The sequence below is a fragment of the Pogoniulus pusillus genome, chromosome 1 (assembly GCF_015220805.1).
Source record: "Pogoniulus pusillus isolate bPogPus1 chromosome 1, bPogPus1.pri, whole genome shotgun sequence".
In the NCBI taxonomy this organism is placed as follows: Eukaryota; Metazoa; Chordata; class Aves; order Piciformes; family Lybiidae; genus Pogoniulus; species Pogoniulus pusillus.
Genome location: NC_087264.1, coordinates 46346855 through 46366105, shown reverse-complemented (window position 1 = coordinate 46366105; position 19251 = coordinate 46346855). Strand labels below are relative to the sequence as shown.

The 19251-nt window shown below is 38.8% G+C and overlaps 1 pseudogene; it reads right to left on the bottom strand.

Annotated features, from left to right (window-relative positions):
- Positions 1-18826: 18826 nt before the first annotated feature.
- Positions 18827-18969, bottom strand: LOC135181156 (U1 spliceosomal RNA; annotated as a pseudogene).
- Between the last annotated feature and the right edge of the window lie 282 nt (positions 18970-19251).

The window sequence follows — 19251 nt, the reverse complement described above, 5'->3', positions numbered from 1 at the left end:
TATTGCATTCATAAACTTGATTTTATATATATGAATATACCAAGTATCATAACTCTGTCAAATCTCAATGAACATTCTGTGCTTGAAAGTATCACATTTGTGTGAAGTTCTGTTCATTTTTTACCTTCAAACTTTTAATATATATCTTGTCTTTATCATCCTTTTGTCTACACAATCTAATCTATCCTTTTGTGTAAACTCTGCAGTAAATTAACTATGGAGAAAAAAAAACAACTTCTCTTTTTATTAGGACAGGGTGAGTGCTGAGAAGCATTTTCTCCAGATACTTAATCAATTTTACATAGAAATTTTATTTGGCGGTACTTGTGATTAGTTCTCCACAGGTATTAGTGGAAACAAGCTTGCCAGTCATAAAATAATCAATCATAAACCCCAAATAACTGAGTATGAGATTCAAAAACTCTATAAAGCAGTAGGAGTGTATGGATATAACAGTGAGATATTTCAGACAATCAAGATCAATTGGCACTCCCTCTGCCAGAGTACTGAGGGCACTGATGGGTCTCTTTGCCCTTGTCAGCCTTCTCAAGGTCTCCCCAATGCCCCAGTGATGTCCCAGGAGCCCCTATCAGGCCCCAGGAGATGTCAGCCTCTGCCTCACCAACACTATACCAGGGCTAGTTTTGAGCTCTTCACAGTACTAGCCACATTGACATAGACTCTCAGCCCATCCTGTTCTCATCTTGTCCTTGTCTCCAGAAAGGTTCCCCATGCCAGGGACTGAGGCTGCTCTTGGTACCTCTGGCTGCTTTGTTCCTGGCCAGGGTGGTGGGCTGGGCTGCTATGGCCTGCTCTGTGGGACTCACCATACAGGCACTCTCCATGTAGGTGTTAGGGCATCTGGACTAGAGGCATTCAGCGCACCAATTGTGAAGCTTCCTATCATAGAGGTTCAAGTTTCAAAGTGGCAGGGATGTTTAGAACAGCAAAAAGCCTTCCTTCATTTGTGTTACTCTAGTCAATATGCTGATGGTTTCTCTTGTTCATATATGCTGTTTGTAAGTGTGATGAACAGGGTAACCTCTTTTCCTAAGGCTAGAGAGAAACCCTATCTATGGGAAAGAAATTGTGTCAGTCCTCAGGCTTCTGATATATTTATTTTGAAGAAAATCCTCTTTTAATCACAGCTTTTCCAAAGCAAAATAAGGAGACCGTGACAAGGATCTGCCACCTGGATAATGGGGTGATGCAGACAGATTTCTTGACAGGTATGAAAGTACTCCAAGACCACTTCAGTTCTTCACTACAATCCTGAACAGCACTCTGGTCTGCACCATTTTAAGTGTTTTTTACTGTAATTTCAAACACAAGGTAGAAACAATATCTCTAATATTATCTTCTAGAAAGCTAATAAAGAATACTGTGAAGGGCTATTGAACAGTGCAGCTAGCTTCTGCAGCAGGTTTCTAATTTCACTGGTTGTTACAAGTGGTTGTATTTTCACATGAACAGATTGATTTAAAGAAACTTCTGTTTCACTAGTTTTCATTGAATGCTTCCTTTCATATTAGATATGAATTACATTTTCCACCCATCCTTCAAAAGCCATAACAAAGACCATGCAAACAAAAGCTGGAAGAGATGAAAACTCCTATGTGAATCATTTCTCATGATAACCATATAGTGGCAGGGATTTTCTGTCTTTTCTCTGGCTCAGTTATTAGGAAGGAGAAGTAGAGGCTGGAGAGAAAACAAATGCTAAAGTGGTGGGTTGAAAATTACCCTCAAATAAAATCACCAGACTAGCTCAGAAGGCTTGGAAGCAAATGAAGCTATATATTTACAGCAAGCTAAAATCTAAAAGTATATAATACAATGCATACATACAAAATATATTTACACATATTTGCAATTATTTACAACTTAGAAATAACACAGAACCCCCTCCTGGCAAAGCCCAGAAGGGGAGGACCACCTTCTCCTTCTTCTCCCAGAGAGAAAATCAGAAAGGCCTCAGCTGTTCTCTACTCAGCCAAGGTTAGTGAGCAATTCAGTCAGGACTGAGGGTAGAAGGAGCAAGCAAAGCAGGAAGCAGAGAGGTGAAGAGGAAATTGTTCATGCAGCAGACTTTATCCTAAACAGCAAGCAAATGGAATGGTACAGACTTATCTTATTGTTCTTCTGTATCCAATACAATTCTCTATTTAAAATTTTGAATAAAGCTAATGTTAACTCTAAAACTGCCACAAAGTGCACTGGCTGCTTTCTTCCTACACAAAGGAGTTTATACTCAGACATCCCTAACACATTCCTGTCTTTCCAAGAACTCAGAGAGGGTGCAGCTGGAAAGGTGGAAGGGTGTGCAGGTCCCAGTGAAAAAGAGCAATCTGCATAGCCAAAGATGGATTTAGACAGAAAGCACCAGATATTAAAGATGGCTGGTGAAATAAGTAATCTGTTTCTAGTCATAGGAAGGAAAATAGCATTGTACAAAAGGCTAAATTTGATCTGGCAAATGATCACATCACCTTATATTAGAGGGAGGGATATATTTTTTAGGAGGAAAAATCAGCCTAAACTGTAGTTTAAAGATAAGCAATTAAGCAGTGACAACAGTTGGAGAGGTTTATGTAATGATTCAATAGTAACCAGATCTTTCCTGCTCTCTCAAGTCCTATTAAATAAAACTTAGTATATTAGCCATTCTATTCCCTTTACCAAGCGCAATGGCCCAAAGGAAAATCTGTATGTGCTCTATTCTTTCCTTGTACATGGTAGCTCATTTCTAAACCAACACTTCCAGTCTCCAGTTCTTCCTCTCACATGCACATCCTGCTTCATTTGTGCATTCCTGCAATTTTTGTTTCATCATCTCTCTATTGCAAACCGATAACCTTTCCTTGGGACTGAACCCTTTGCCCACCATTTCAATGTCAGAATTTAAGCTATTTGTTTCCCAGAATTAGATTTGACTCAGATTTGTGATTGTTTATAGTTCTTCCCGCATTCCGGCTGTCAGGTCACGGAGTGAATTCCCTTTCTAGGGGTTCAGCTGGAAAAGTTAGAGAGTTCAGCCAGCTGAGTCTACAGCTGACTTCTTACAAGAGCTCATGTGAAGAAGGCTAGAAGGAAGAGTCTGCCCCCTCCAGAGTCATTGGACACTGGAATGGGCTGCCCAGGGAGGTGGTGGAGTCACCATCCCTGGGGCTGTTCAAGGCAAGATTGGATGTGGCACTTGGTGCCATGGTCTAGCCTTGAGCTCTGTGGAAAAGGGTTGGACTTGATGATCTATGAGGTCTCTTCCAACCTTGGTGATACTGTGATACTGTGATACCATGCTGCCGATGTTCAATACCATGCTGCCATGACACCAGCTTCCAAATGAAAGTGGTGGCTGATCAGAGTATCATGAGGCTTGAAGTTGATTGACATACGAGAGACTTCATGTTCCAGTTTCTGTTTCTGGTTTCTGGTTTTGGGGTGTTAGGCTTTTTTGCTGGCCTGGCTGCTGCATGTTTGGATGGAGTGGACAGCTTTATCACTGACTTCTGCTGCTGCTTCTTCATTTTTTTTGCACTTCCCTGCAAATTGGCAAAGTAATTGTGTGTTGTTATTCCCAGTAAAATTCTTTATCTCAACACAGAGATTTTGGTTTGGTTTTTACTTTCTCTCCTATCTGTGTAGGGGGAGAGGGGACTGTGAGAGTTAGCTGTGTTAACCCAGGACAGCTTATATTTGGTCTTTGGTCAGATTGTTTTTTCTAAGTCAAAAATGATGAAATCTTCCTCATGTCACTTGTCCGGAGAATGTTAGCTCGTTGAGTTATCTGTGTAAGCACATTATAGATATTTGTCTATCAGAGTACAGTTTTACTTGCTCATGAGTTATGAAAAAGATAGCAATATTTTTTCACTTCACCTGGTCACATTTAAAAAATCTTAGCCACTTCAATAATTTCCAGAAGACGTCATGAAAAAGCAGAGATTCAGAGGTGGAATGAGGACAGCTTATGCAGAGACTTCCAAACCAGAAAACTTACCATCTTTTCAAAGTCAATACCATTATTCTGTGTGGGTTATATGATTAAACAACTTCTACTAGCCCAGATGTTCTTCATACTTACTTATTATGAAAGCTAATTTTGGTGTTGATTTTGAATTTATTACTACTCATGAATAACATATGTTCAGAAAGCTTTTGTGTCTTACACCTTAAAGATCAGTGATGTCTGAGAAGTACAAACTTTATTTTTATCCACATATTTCAAAAGTCTTGCAATACTAAAGGTTTTTTTTGGGGGGGAAAGAACAAGGCAGGAATTGTCCCACGGGATCTGAAAACCACATGGAAGAAAACATTTCTCTCACCATTGTTTATTTTGGTCTACACTGTACACAAACAAAGTGTTAAATGTATTCACCTCATCACTAGAGTTTCTGGATATTGGTGATGAGTATAAATTGCTCTCCATCATTCTGCTTAATCCCTACTAGACTCTTTGCTGCACTTATCACGCTAACATTACTGATCTGTGGAGGTTTTGGAAAACATTTCATAAACCTGGCTCTGGATGAACCATGATTTAATATAGAATAATCAATTATGTATTTCAGATGAAGATATCTATATTGAGGTGAATAATCACCTAAGTATCTAAATGGTGTCCTGAGACATGAAAGATCCAGGTATGGCTCCTAGTTAAAGCAGCAGATTTCATGTCTGATCCTGCCTAAACAGATTTCTCATCTGCATGGTAAATGCATCAGTATTTCTTCAGCTCACAGATGGAGGGAGTTTAGATACATTAAAGTATTCATTCTAGCTGTAATGTTATTTTATGTAAGAGAGGTATTAGCCTCTTGCACCTTGTAAGTTATTTCATATGTAGAAACAGTCTTGTCTGAACTAAGCAATAAAGCTGATTATTACAATGACACCAGATGAATCTCTTTAATTATATATTTTTAATTTATCCTTAATGTTTACAATGTCTTATTTAGGGTAATTTACGAGAGGGGACTGGGAACAGAGGCCAGTATCATCTACATAGATGTGCAAACTAATAAACTGTGGCTGGATAGGCAGTATCTGTCAAAATGTCAAACTATGTATAGGTAGGCTGCAGGGACACACCATAGAAAGAATAACAAATGCATAAACCTTTGATGTTACTGCATACGGCTTCAGGTAATTGTGATACTGCATGCCTTACAATACAGTACACATCACCAAAATTTGATTAAAAGTAGCACAAGTTCATTGGATTATTTTTGATTGTGCATTGTTTTTTTCTTTGTTTTGTTTTGGTTTTGGGTTTTGGGTTTTTTTTCAGCATATGTTGGACTAGATGATCTGTGAGGTCTCTTCCAACCTTGGTGATACTGTGATACTGTGATATGTCCTTTTAGCTTCTAATAACTTACACTCATATACTATTGAAAACAGCTGGAGTAAAAAAGACTGTAAAGTCTTAGAATTTAAATACAAATAGCACTGAATGAAGCATTTTTAGCAAGTCTTAAAAAATCGAGGTGAAAGTGACAGCCCTATTCAAAAATTCCCCAAAATGGTTTGAAATTTGAGTTTAAGTAATCTTTTATTTTTCCCCTGTGTAAATGCATTATATCAATTATGCCTGTAATTACATTACAGTTGTAACGTTATGTTGGTTTAATCTATATTACATACTGTAGGACTTTCCCCTACGTGGGTGTTATTAACAGCAAATGTCAATATATATATGTCATGAAGGTTAGCTTTCTACATTCACCAAAAACTATATTAAAACACATTACATAGCCCAGACATAACTATTTCCTTGTTGTCTTTATTGGCAACTCAAACTGAAGTTGCCAGAGATTATATGAAGGCTATTTTTCCTTCATCTGCTCCTTATCTCTGCAATATTAATGACAGAATTTGTTTCCATCTGCTCTATAAATCACAAACATTCACTAAGTCCTTTCATCTGCAGGTATAGCACATGAATTCTATTTTGTTGCACTTTCAAGGCTGTTGCTAAAGTTCCCATGCCTTACTTTCAGAGATCACAGAAGTCAATAGAAAAAAAATTCCATTTACTTCAGTGAAGTAGAGCTTCAATTCCTCATCTTGTTAGGTATCACCACCCCACCACATACTACAAAAAAGAAAGGAAAGTACTTCTCATGTTTATGGACTTCTTTATTTGGCTAAGTCTAGGATAAGAATTTAAAGTATAGGAGATCCACGGGGATATCTGAGAGGTGGAAAGGAGAATATCACTGCAATTTTAATTCTGCCTACTTTTAGAGCATGTAGACCTGATTTCATTAGATTAATCTCCCTTTCTGATGAATATTTCAAAATTTCCAATTCTAAAAGCCTTGTGCATAGTACATTGATTATATTTTCTGCTTTATATTTTATTCTGATATTTTTGCATTGTATGTAACAGGCAATGGACAGATACTAAAGATTTAATATTAATATTAGCTCAACTTGGTCATTTATAACTATTTAAAAACAACATTCTGCTAAAATAAATATCAAACATTGATCAGCAAAGGTACCATATACTAGGTAAATTATATTATTGATTTTTACTTGGCAATCCTTTTGATTTTAGAACAGTGTTTCTTTCATATCAGAAATTAGGGATTGAAATTAACTGACATGATTTCACTTACTTAAAAGACACTTTGATAATAAAACACAAAGGGATTGGGGAAGGTTCTATTTATATTTCTGACCATGGACCTGTTTAGGTCTCTTTTTTATTCCTTCATGAGCAACTGGATGTCTGTCTCGTATTCAGGGTTATTGTATTGAGTGTTTCTTGAATTTTAGCTTTATTTAGCTTTGTATGAATATATCATTATATAACTGCTTAGTCTTTTGCTTATAAATTTGTAGTCATGTAGTCAGGATGCAGAAACAACACCATTAAGCTTAGGTGACCCTTTGCATGCTGTGAATTGCAAATACCAAACTGAAAACACAAAGTCAGAAGTTTACAAAGAAACTCCTCTGAAAATTACTCTTTCATATCTCTCAGTGAGTACCTCTGAATGTCAGATAACATTCAGAAAAAAAAACCTCCAAATAATCTCATGAATGATGCACTGATAATGGAATAACATAAATTAATAATGTAGACTTCTGATAATAAATGCTTCAAACTCTCCTAGTTACCTTTTAAAGACCTACAAATCAAAGCTTCTTTCAGTCGGTCATCCCTATGCTCTTTGACTGTAGTTCTGTTTTTCCTTCACTCTGAAGTAAGCCTGAGTGTTCCACTTGCTTTCAGCTGATCCCAGTGAAACAGTAGAAACAGGAAAATTTAGTAAATCCCACATGGTTTATACTTTACAGAACTTTTTTTTCCCCAGGAGCTATCATTTAATAAGCCTTACACTTCACTACAGGGGAGAGTAAAACAAATAGAATAACACCAAGGGAAAACAAACAACAAACCATTCTCTAGTAGCCAAAAGGAATGCATGAAGAATGTAGAGAAGGAGGAACAGGGGCAATAGTAGCTGCTGCTTAGTTATGTGTTTAAGTCAGAAACAGAGAAAAGGACAGATGACCATAGGAAAAACTTGATCAGAACTTAAATGACCACAAACAAGGTTTCTAATGTAAGATAGGACTAAATCATCACCAAATTGTCCTAGCAAATGTAGTAAATTAGATTTTTTAAATATGGTATTGCTTGAGATCACTGTTAGCAGAACAGTAAAAAAATAAAATGGATAAGGTGTTCTTTCTGATCTACTACAGAACCTACATGAACATGTACCAAAGCTCTGACTTCTCTGAGGACTGAATAGATTACTGTTCAGTCTCTTCTGGAGAGTCTGCTTATTTGTCTTATCCTTCAGCTGCTATTCTCTTGAGATTTCCCACTTTTTGTTTCCTGTCTGTAGCAGGTCTTCAATTTATAAAGCAGATTCCTACATGTGTGGTGGTAGGCCTGATGGGGCAAACATGGGCTTATCCATGCCCAGGCACGTTTGCCTGGGCCCCCTGTCATGGAAGGTAGCAGAACCCTTTTGCAAAAGCTTTATTTGTACACAGGGTTGTGGTTCACATAGGCCTCTCATCGAAAAACATCAAAACATTGCTTTCTATCTGCCTGCGTGGCGACAACTGTTGTCTCAGCAGCTGTACACCCTCTGGGAAGATTTCTCCCCCAGGGGGGCAGAGGCATAAACATAGGCTATGTTTTGAAATAAAGACCTTGGTTCCCATCACCCGATGAACGCCTGCTGGGGGCTGACCCCTGGGTGGTTCTACAGGTTGTTTTTGGTAAAAATTATCCAATTGTCTGAATTGATTATAACTTTGTACCAATCTGTAAAGCTAACGTAAAACCGCCTGAATTGGCTGAAACACACCTCTTTTGGACACTATAAAAATGCTGCATTTGCCTTAATTGAGCAGCCCTTGCACCCTTGCACCTTATACCCCCTTGCTACCCTGCTTGCACATGCATCGGCACTCGCTCGGCATTCGCACCGCAGCATTGAAGTTGCAGCCAGCTCAGGACGGCACGGAACTTGGCAGTGCCCAGATTCTGCTCAGCCTCGGAAGCCAGCGTCCAGCTCAGCCCGGACCCATGGAGGCTCAGACAACACGCCTTAAATTCATAACACTCTAAGACTCTTCTCTGAACTGCATTTGGACAGTGAGTAACTGATAAAAACTTATCTAAAGACTGAATAACATTTCAAAACTTCACTGAACTCTCTGAAAATCACAGACTCTCTTCATTTTAGCCATTCTGTGTTTTTATTTGCAACCACGAACCAAGAACTCACGTGGGATAGTTATAAATAAGTTTGGGGAAGGGCATTTCTAGTGTTTTAGTAATGTCAGCTAATTTTTTTATAAATCGGCCTCGCATGTTATTCCCCAAAATTCCCCTAAACTCCATTCCACAACACCCCCTCCTTCTGTGCTGGGGAAGCAACCTTGGGAGGGGAGGGCAGAAGCCCTGGCTTTGCCTAATATGGTGAGGGCTGGCAAGGTGCCATTCCCATTGGCTAAACCACGTCCAATGCCCCATTCGTCGCAGGCTGGATATTGATAAAAGGGATGAGCAGGCAGCATGAGGCTGCTGCCGTTTCATTTTGCATCCCAAATTTACCTGGAGAGCTTACCAGGAGCAGGCCTCAAATGCCTGCACGTGGTTGCCTTGCATAGCCCCCAGCACGACGCTGTGCTGAGACCATGCGAAGCTCAAGACATCCTGCCTGCCCCTGAAAGTCTTCCTGCTAAGACTTGGAGATACACAGTCTTGGAGATACACAGATCATCCAGAGGCGCTGGGGATAAGGTCAGAGATTGTCTGTCTCCTTTCCATAAGCCTGGGAGAAATCAAGTCTCAGCAGTAAATCAGACAGACTTCCACATGCTATGGGCACTGCATGATTTATAATTTTGTGAGTATAATATTTGCATTTGCCACTTCAAGAAATAAGTGATCTAGTTTTGCCTGTGCCTTGCATGTATAAATTTCCGACCTGTGCATTTTTTGAACCTGTGAATAAGTTTTCTGGCGAGTTTTAATGTTAATAAGCAGTTTTCACAGTTATTAACAACCATCACCTGGATATCAAAATGAATACAGATTATTAATTTTGCATAATCTTTGACAACATGTAATCCAGTTAGAGGGAGATCTCCACACAAACTCTGTGAGGAGAGGCTGAGGGAGCTGGGGGTGTGCAGCCTAAAGAAGAGGAGGCTCAGGGGGGACCTTGTTGTTGTCTACAACTATCTGAAGGGAGGCTGTAGCCAGGTGGGGTTGGTCTCTTCTCCCAGGCAACCAGCAACAGAAGAAGGGGACACAGTCTCAAGTTGTGCTGGGGGAAGTATAGGCTGGATGTTAGGAGGAAGTTCTTCCCAGAGAGAGTGACTGGCATTGGAATGGGCTGCCCAGGGAGGTGGTGGAGGCACCATCCCTGGAGGTGCTCACAAGAAAAGCCTGGCTGAGGCACTTAGTGCCATGGTCTAGTTGACTGGCTAGGGCTGGGTGCTAGGTTGGACTGGATGATCTTGGAGGTCTCTTCCAACCTGGTTGATTCTATGATTCTCTTGCTTTGTAGCACCTGCACAGTCTCTTTAAATTTGGAAACAAGCTGTTGCCCATGCTCTGAAAGGAGTCTACTTGAATTAATCACTTTGTAATCTATAGAAAAAGCCACAACTATGATAGCCAAGAAAACAAATAAACTATATAATATTAATAAAATGTTACAAGCATCTCCCACATCCTCCACACAGTTACCTAAGTAAATCAATACACAGAGAGATAGCTAGTTAAGGCTGGGCTGAAGATCTAGTGCTTTATCTTTAAAACAAGCCAAAACGTACACAATTCATGTATAGTGTGGTTGACACACTTTGCATCCAAAACACTTTATGCAGATAGAAAATACATTGCCAGTGTGGAGAAAAAAAGAAAAACATTAATGAGAGAAATTATGTTCACAGTCACATCCCTCTTCCATTCATGTAAATTGATAGTAACATTGTTGAAATCAATATGCATTACACTGATAGAGAATTACTCTGAGACTAGAATCAGGCCCTGGTTAGATAACAGAAAAAGAATTTCTTTTCAGTTAAGAATTGCAATGAAATGGTAAGTCAATGTGCTACTTTGAATCAGGGTAGAATGTTTTGGTGAGAAGAAGTAGATCATAGGCTGTGAAAGGAAAACAATGGTGATGTCTACTTCCCTCAGAGTCTTGCTGAAGAAGAAATGAAAACATTAGATAACTCTCTCCATTTTGTCTCACTCTGCTTTGGGCTTCTGACTGAGCTGCAGCTCCCTAACCTCACCTTCCACTCACCTTTGCTTCTTAACCTCTTGGCTGAACCTCTATTCTTCCTTGGGACTGGGGTAAGGTTGAGAGGGGCAGGGGGAAGGTGCAGGGGTGGTTGAGAGCCCCTCCTGGGGACTCAGGTTTCTGGGAGGGGAGTTGTGTTTCTGTATTACCTTTTACCTTGTATATTTCTGTATATAATTGTATATACTGTAAATATCTGCTTGTATATTGTGCTAGCTGTAAATAAATAGCTTCATTTATATTCCCAGAGCCGGCTGAGTCTAGTCTGGGTAACTTCTAAAGTGTGGGGGGGCAGGGAACACCCAAACCATCACAGTCAATGACATAGAGAGGTGCAGGAGACCAATTTTCAGGTAATATGAAACTTAAGAAAGAAGGCATGATGAAGCATCAAACAATGTGGACAAAGTCTATCAGTGCTTTTAAATTAGAAAGGAACAAATGGAAACTACATAAAACAATTGTTTGAAGAGTATATATCTTGTTCTTGCCATCACACTGTGAAGTTCAATTGGAATTTTCCATCAGCCTCAAAATTTCACTCTTGATGTAACAAACCACAGACCTGTTGCTGGGGTACAGAGCGATCAGCGCAGCAGAAGAAGAAACAAACAAGAAGTGAGAAAATGTAAAGAAAGGTTATAGCTGAGGTGTATTGGATTACCTAATACAAAATTAGGGAGGTAAAGGTAGAGTATTTCTTCAGTACTTAAAAGCAGCTGTAAACTTTTTGATTCCATGGGTTTTCTTAATTAAAATAAAAAAGACAAGAAAAAGTTATATATATATATATATATATATATATATATATATATATATATATATATATTTTCAGTGATCTCTGAAACAGCAGAGTGATCTTACAATGCTGGAGGCTGAAGCAGCATTACCTTCTCTGACCAATTGGCAGACTTCTTGCTAACAGCAATATATTTTGTTATGCAGCACTTTATTCTGATGTGGCCAAAAGAACGTATCCATTAGTCTTGATGCCTGCTTCTGCTTTACCACATCATATTTAGGCATTGTGATACCTAACACGCAGAACAAATGCATCTTGTAGTTACCTTCAGAATAGTATGAACATTTGTGAGTGTGTCCTCTTCTGGAGCTATGACACAAGTGAAATATGCCTCTGAGAGGTCCGAGAAGTAGGTGCTTAAACAAGAAAAAAAAGTTTCCAAACGTCTTTATATTTGAGGAATTTTTTTTTTTTTCTACTGTTAATTTCTCCTCTGCTTGGACAATAGCTAGGTTTTGAATAGGTTTTGATTATTCCTAAAGCCACTGGCTAAGAAAAAAAAAAATTAAAAAAAAATTTGGAAATTCCTGTTGCTTTTCTCACTGTTATTATCCTGTGAGAGTAAAAATACTCTCTTTTCCTTTTTTTCAGGGTGGAAAGGACACTCTAAGAGAGTTTTAATTTTAACAATTATCCATTGTGGCTGTTGCACGGTGTCTACATTGAGCTTCTCTCTTATAAGCTTGTTATTCTAAAATGTCTCAACAGCACTCCCTTGAAGCAGAATGCATTTGGAAAATCAAGAGTTTTGCCTGTTGACCTTGCTGAACAGAAACTAATACATGTACAAAATCAGTTCAGAAGATATGATTGTAAAAACTACCAAGTCACTATACAGATAAAAGAAGGTCTAATTGGGCCAGCTATCTAAGGTGTGCCATTAAGTGCAGCACTTCACTTTGCTCTACATAGGGGTTGTGATAGCTCAAGCTCTGTGATGGTAATTTGGGTTGTGTTTCAGCTGTTTTATGTTGCTTGTTTGATGTTAGGAGTACTTTAGCTATTAGTTCTTTTATTTCTTGTCCAAAATGCGATATTAATCAAGTGAAAATGACAGCTATGCCCTGCTCAGAGATTTCTCCTGGCAGCCCCCAGGAACCCTGTAGAGAAAGCATTAATGTATGACAAACCTTTAGCCAATATTTGGCACCTTGATGTTGTTGCCTGGCCTGTTTCCTTATGTAGATGGTATTGTCAGTTTTCCTGATGGAGCTGGAGACAATATTCAATTTCACGGCATAAGGGAGAGAGAAATCCATTAGCATTTGTAAGCCTGTCAGTGAAGACCGTGTCACTAGCTAGTATAAACTGCAAGTGTGCCAGAGTGCTTAGCAGAAATTGAAGTGGCAGGAGACTGCATGTAATAGGATCACATGAAATTTATCCTCTTTATTCCTTGCTTGAAACTGCTTCCCTTCAGGAAAATGCACAAAATGCATGCATTCACAACGATCACTGAAAGCACAGGAAAAGGTTATACTGAAACAGAGGAATATAATACATGGGCTAGATTCTCAGAAGAGGCTTAGACACCAAAGTGTCTTTTCAAAAGCCAAAATGCCCAATACTTCTCCACCTTGAAAGAGGCTACTTCTCTCTGAATCTGTATTTCTGCTGAACACTTAACTATACAATTGCTAAGAGGTGCATTCCATCACGTCCTAGCAGAATTTGCAAAGCAGGCATTTCCCTGCTAAAACCAAGCCAGTAGACATACTGAGAGAACATCTGATGACGGGTGAAGAACAGCTTGTTTTACCCAGCTTGTCTTGCACACACAAGATCAAAAGTCTAGCTTCTCCATAAACGATAAGAAAAATGAATCCAGATGGGCTTTCCAATTTTTCCAGGAAAGCTCTCTAATAGTTGATACTGGGACTGCCATCCTCGTTTCTTCTGCAACAAAACAATTCAGCTTGGTGCAAATATTTAAGTATTGATAGGCAGTGGCAGAAAAGGGAAAGAAACCACAGAGCTTGAAAGTAAAAGCATTTGAGTAGGAAAGTCTGAATCAGTTCTTTTCTCTGGTGGTCATTCCATCAGAGAGTGAAACAGCTTCAGTAGGACTAGCTGATAGAAGCTTGTGAAAAGTTATTCCTGAGTGATGACAGAACAAAAATATGTACTGTAGATCTGCAAAGTGGAAGCTGTGTTCCAGATGTCTGTACTGGACACCAAAATGATTGGCAATAGGTTAACAAGACCCTTTTGATATTTTGAGAAAAAAAAGGACATGACATATTTTGCTAACTCTGTGATGGTGTTCCTTACTGTCAATCCTAAATGTGAGAGGTATTTCTCTACCTATTGTACAGTACTTCCTACAATTTCCTCAACATTTTCCACAGAAGATGTTTCTGTCTGCTCAATGTGTTGTCAGTCAATACCTAAACATATTTGTGCATGTATAGAAAACCCAGATCACGTAGTCAGACCAATGAATATATGGTGGGGGATAGTATTTGATAATTTGATTACTGAAGCACTTAAACTTCTCTACCAGCCCACTAATGAAAATATCAGTATATTCATTCATTTAGTCCACTTTTACATATGTATTTTTTCATTACTATGACATTATATCATTAGTCATTTTGTCTAAACCAGAATTTGTATTTGTGGCAGTAACTTAGAGGTGATAAATCAAAATGCCTTTAAGGTGTACTAAAGTCACTGGAGATAGGATTGCCCCAGACATTGTGGCTTTTTTTTCTGATCATAATAAGTTATCTTCAGTGTTTGATCTAGCACTTGCCAAATCATTGTCCTGCCAAACATAATGCTAATCACAGTTTAGTTTACCTACTTCTTCTCATGCGTATACACACTTTCTCCTCCAGTTTTTCTTCCTCTTACAGACACATAGAGAACCAAAGACACATACACATAAGCTTTACACATATGATTTTACTAGCAGTGCATAGAAGATTAATCCTATAATGGTAAGCACACAGTGCTAGTTACTCTCTACATGATCCATCTTACTAAAAGCTCTGACATGACATATAATCCTCCTGAAAAATCAGCTTTGAATTCTCCTGTCCAATACGTGTTCAGGATCAGCCTTTCTTCACCAAACATTCCACAGATCTTTTGTGTTCTGATGGAGAAATCTCAATGTGATAGTCCAAAACTACTTAACAACAGGTGTTTCAACTTACACTATCAATACTTTAATGCAAAAAAACCCACTCTCTTTCAATGTCTTCTTTTGCTCACATTTCTGTTTCAGCTTCTCATTTTCATTCTATCATCTCCTAAATCTAAGTCCTAGTTTTATTGAGGTTAATGTCTTCAGTCTTCTTTGAGAGTTCAGAAATGTTCTTTCCAGTCACAACGAAGTTTCCTCTTCCCAACATACACAAAAATAGCCTCTTCCTTCTCTTTAGGGGTGTGATTTTTAGTGACCTCCTGACTCCTAATTTGAAAAGTAAGATTAGTAGCCTTTTTTTTTTCTTATGACCTGACCAATGATCAGTATGTTGGAAATCGAAAGAGATCCAAATTCTGATAAATATGATAGTTGTCTCAAGCTAAATCTGATGAAGTATGTGAATGACAAAGCACAACCTCAGTGCTGAGAAAAAAAACTTTAAGGAAGGTATATAAACCATTTTCAAACCAAGATGATTTAATGAACCTCTTTTAAAGAAAATGCAGCCATTTTATAGCCAGAAATTCAAGAGTCCTGAGACCACATAGAAGAGAGGAAAACTTAATTCTATCCTGGAAATTAGGGCACTATCTGGGAATGATGTGTATGAGTGGAATTTGGATCTGCATTCTCTAGATAGTTTACAGGTTGATTTTCTTTCTGTTAAATCATCACCAGAAACAAGAAAAACAGTCTTGAAATGGTATGTGAAATATCTCTTAGAAGAACCAATATGAAGAAAGCAAAAGATATAAAAAACATACCATGTAAAAGAATTAGGAGAGCATAACACAGCTATCTAGACACAGTGAACTATTGCATGGTGCAATTCTTGTATTAATTATGAAAGGAAGAAAACGACTTTAAAAGATTTCACTCTACTTACACAGGATAGTAGGATAAATTAAAAAGAAAAAGAACAAAACCAAGAGTTCTAGCACATCATGTGTACTTGGAAGAAGCTCTAATATGATATTCTCTGTCAGCTAAATTACAATACAGTCCTGTTAGTTTCTTTTTGTTAGGGAGACAGGGTCTGAAATGAAAGTGTTGAGGGAAGTGATAATGAAGGAGACTCTTAACCTTGAAACTTTTCTAAATAATTTGGTTTTTACTCTTGGCTGCTCAATATTAGTGCAGTACAATTATGAAGATGTAAACATCACAAGGGCACATGGCACAGAGCCTGTCACAATGAGTTAAACCTGAGTACCTCGATTCCCTGAGCAGCCAAGGAGACAGAACAGCTGCCTCATCAGGAATTCAGCTGTGTCAGTCTAGGGGGAAGTGTGGATGAGAGGAATTGATCTATCAAGATCAGATATGACCCTAACCGACCCTTTATTTTCTTCTTTAATTCAGGAAGCAGAAGCACATCATTAATGCTTCTGTTAAGTCCACAGTCAGACGACCTTTGCTAAGAGAGAACCTGCAAGTTACTTCAACCTACCCCTAAATACTCTTGGATTTTTTGTTGCTGGTCTTTGGTTTGTGGGGGTTGTGGGTTTGGTGTTTGTTTGTTTGATTTCTTTGTTGTGGGTTTTTTGTCATTGTTTGGTTAGTTTTAGGGTTTTTGGTTGATCAGTTGGGTTTTGTTTGTTTCGGTTTTTGGTTTGGTTTGGTTTGGTTTCGGTTTTCCCCTGCTGCAAATGCTGCAGTTTAAGTGTCTGTCAATCACACAACGAAGCAAACTAGCCAGGGAATGGAGCGTTTATTTTGCTTTTACACCACTAACAAATATGAATTGAGATATAAAGCTGTGTATATTTAGAGCTCTTTGTTACTAAGATAACGTCACTTTTCCACATTTTTTAACATAATACAATTTTTTATTTAACTTGAATAATAGATTTAGTGTTCAGTAAATTAAATCTGGAGTTTCAGTAATAGTTCCATATTATTATAATTTAAGAATTAAAGCAGGGAGTGTTTTGTTGAACATATTGAATTACTTAGAACTGGTACCATAAATTTGGTGCAATTCTTCCAGTCTTAATTAATTAAGTGTGTTTTGGTTTTGAATACCTATGGGAAATAGGGTCTTCCTTACCACATTTTCCACAAAATCTAATTCTCATCTCATTTAATGCTGGTTCCATGTCAAGGTAACTTCAATGACCTCATTAAAGACTCATTAAATACAGTGTTATAAAAATAACATGCTAGAGAAAACAGAAAACCTGCCGGTGGGGAGGATAAAATGTTTCCATTGCTGCTTTTTGAAAGTTTTCTTCCTGTCTGGACAATTTCAGCCTACCATACATGCCCTCATTCTTTCTCTTTCAGTTTGTCTCTTTCTCTCTATATATGCCTGTACATATATTGTCAGTGTATACATAAAACTACGATGTTGCCTGAGATATCCAACCTACAGAACAACAATAAATCTTACATAAATTTGTCATTCAAATGTGCAGTTATATGGACAATGTCTTTGTAAAGCAAACAGTGTGCCCAGGTGGCCAAGAGAGCCAGTGGCATCCTGGCCTGCATCAAGAATGGTGTGGTCAGCAGGAGTCATTCTGCCCCTGTACTCTGCACTGGTTAGACCACACCTTGAGTACTGTGCTCAGTTCTGGGCCTCCCAGTTTAGGAGGGACATTGAGATGCTTGAGTGTGTCCAGAGAAGGGCAACAAGGCTGGGGAGAGGCCTTGAGCACAGCCCTACGAGGAGAGGCTGAGGGAGCTGGGATTGTTTAGCCTGGAGAAGAGGAGGCTCAGGGGTGACCTTATTGCTGTCTACAGCTACCTGAAGGGTGGTTGTGGCCAGGAGGAGGTTACTCTCTTCTCTCAGGTGGCCAGCAGCAGAACGAGAGGACACAGCCTCAGGCTGCACCAGGGGATATTTAGGCTGGAGGTGAGGAGAAAGTTCTTCACTGAGAGAGTCATTGGACACTGGAATGGGCTGCCCGGGGAGGTGGTGGAGTCGCCGTCCCTGGGGCATTTCAAGGCAAGGTTGGAGGTGGCACTTGGTGCCATGGTGTAGCCTTGAGCTCTGTGGTACAGGGTTGGACTTGATGATCTGTGAGGTCTCTTCCAATCCTGATGATACTGTGATACTGTGTGATACTGTGAAATTTCATGTTGCATCTCCTGTTACAGTTTCAACATTTTAAACGACACTGGTAAAGATTCAGCCATAATTTCTAAATAAAAGGGTAGTTACTTCCTTAGTTTAGTATTTTTCAGAATAATCAAACTACTATCTGGTGATATTTAAGAGGTGACAAAGTGTCCAACAAAGCTTCTCAAAGGAGCACTTAATCATAATTACTGTTTTAGAAAAGGAGAGAGGAAGAGAGATGTGGTGAGATTTCTCAGAGATTAACTATATTACTCTAAGAAAATAATAAATAGCAGAGAAAAAGAAATGAACCAACTTAAGTTTTACATGAGTTTTGCTTGACTGGCTCTACCTATAGATGTTTTCTGAAGTAAAAGAAGTTGTTATAGTGGGCTGGAAAAATGGTTACCTTAGCATCATTACTGTGATTAGAATGTGTGATATATTTTCTGTCAAAGTGAAGCTTTGTTTAAAGGAAAAGTTATGCAATCAGATGCATTTGTCCATCAAATTTATATTCATTGCTAGGTGGATTTCCAAAAAGAACTACATAATTTTGAATTCCTACCCCCTTAATTGCCCCAACTAAATCAGCTTTTCTTATCACCAGTATCTCTGTAAAACATTCTCAATTGATTCTAACTCAATTTTCCTTTGTATGATTCTTCCATGTATTAAGTAATCAAGGGTACCTTGCCATTGAATCTTGTTAAATCACTGTCATATTTAATATCAAACTCTGTTACATCACTAGTTCATATCAATAAACATATTGTTATTTCCATCATACGAATTAAGAATGTCACTTCACCTTCAACAAATGGCAAATATATGAAGAGTGTACAATGGGAAGATAAAGATCAGAGTCAGACTCTCTGCTTTTCAGAGGTATTATCTGAGCTGCAGGATGAAACTACCTTCTCTTTATTTTGAAATGCAGAAAAGATAAAGCCCTTCATATATATATATATATATATATATATATATTTTAATTTTTTATTCTTTACCCCACTACCACAAATTATGCAGTCGAGTTTCCCGCATTTGGGGAAATCGCAGGGGTCAGCACACCCGGAGTGCAAAGGATGAGCCTCGCCCTGGGAAAACCACCTGCCTGATCATGGTGTCTCCCCTGCCAGGACACAGCCTCAGGCTGCGCCAGGGGAAATTTCGGCTCGAGGTGAGGAGAAAGTTCTTCACTGTGAGAGTCATTGGGCACTGGAATGGGCTGCCCGGGGAGGTGGTGGAGTCGCCGTCCCTGGGGCAGTTCAAGGCAAGGTTGGATGTGGCACTTGGTGCCATGGTCTAGCCTTGGGCACTGTGGTAAAGGGTTGGACTTGAAGATCTGTGAGGTCTCTTCCAACCTTGGTGATACTGTGATACTGTGATATTTACTTTTAACCAGGTAGGCAGAGCACTCTTTTCTTAA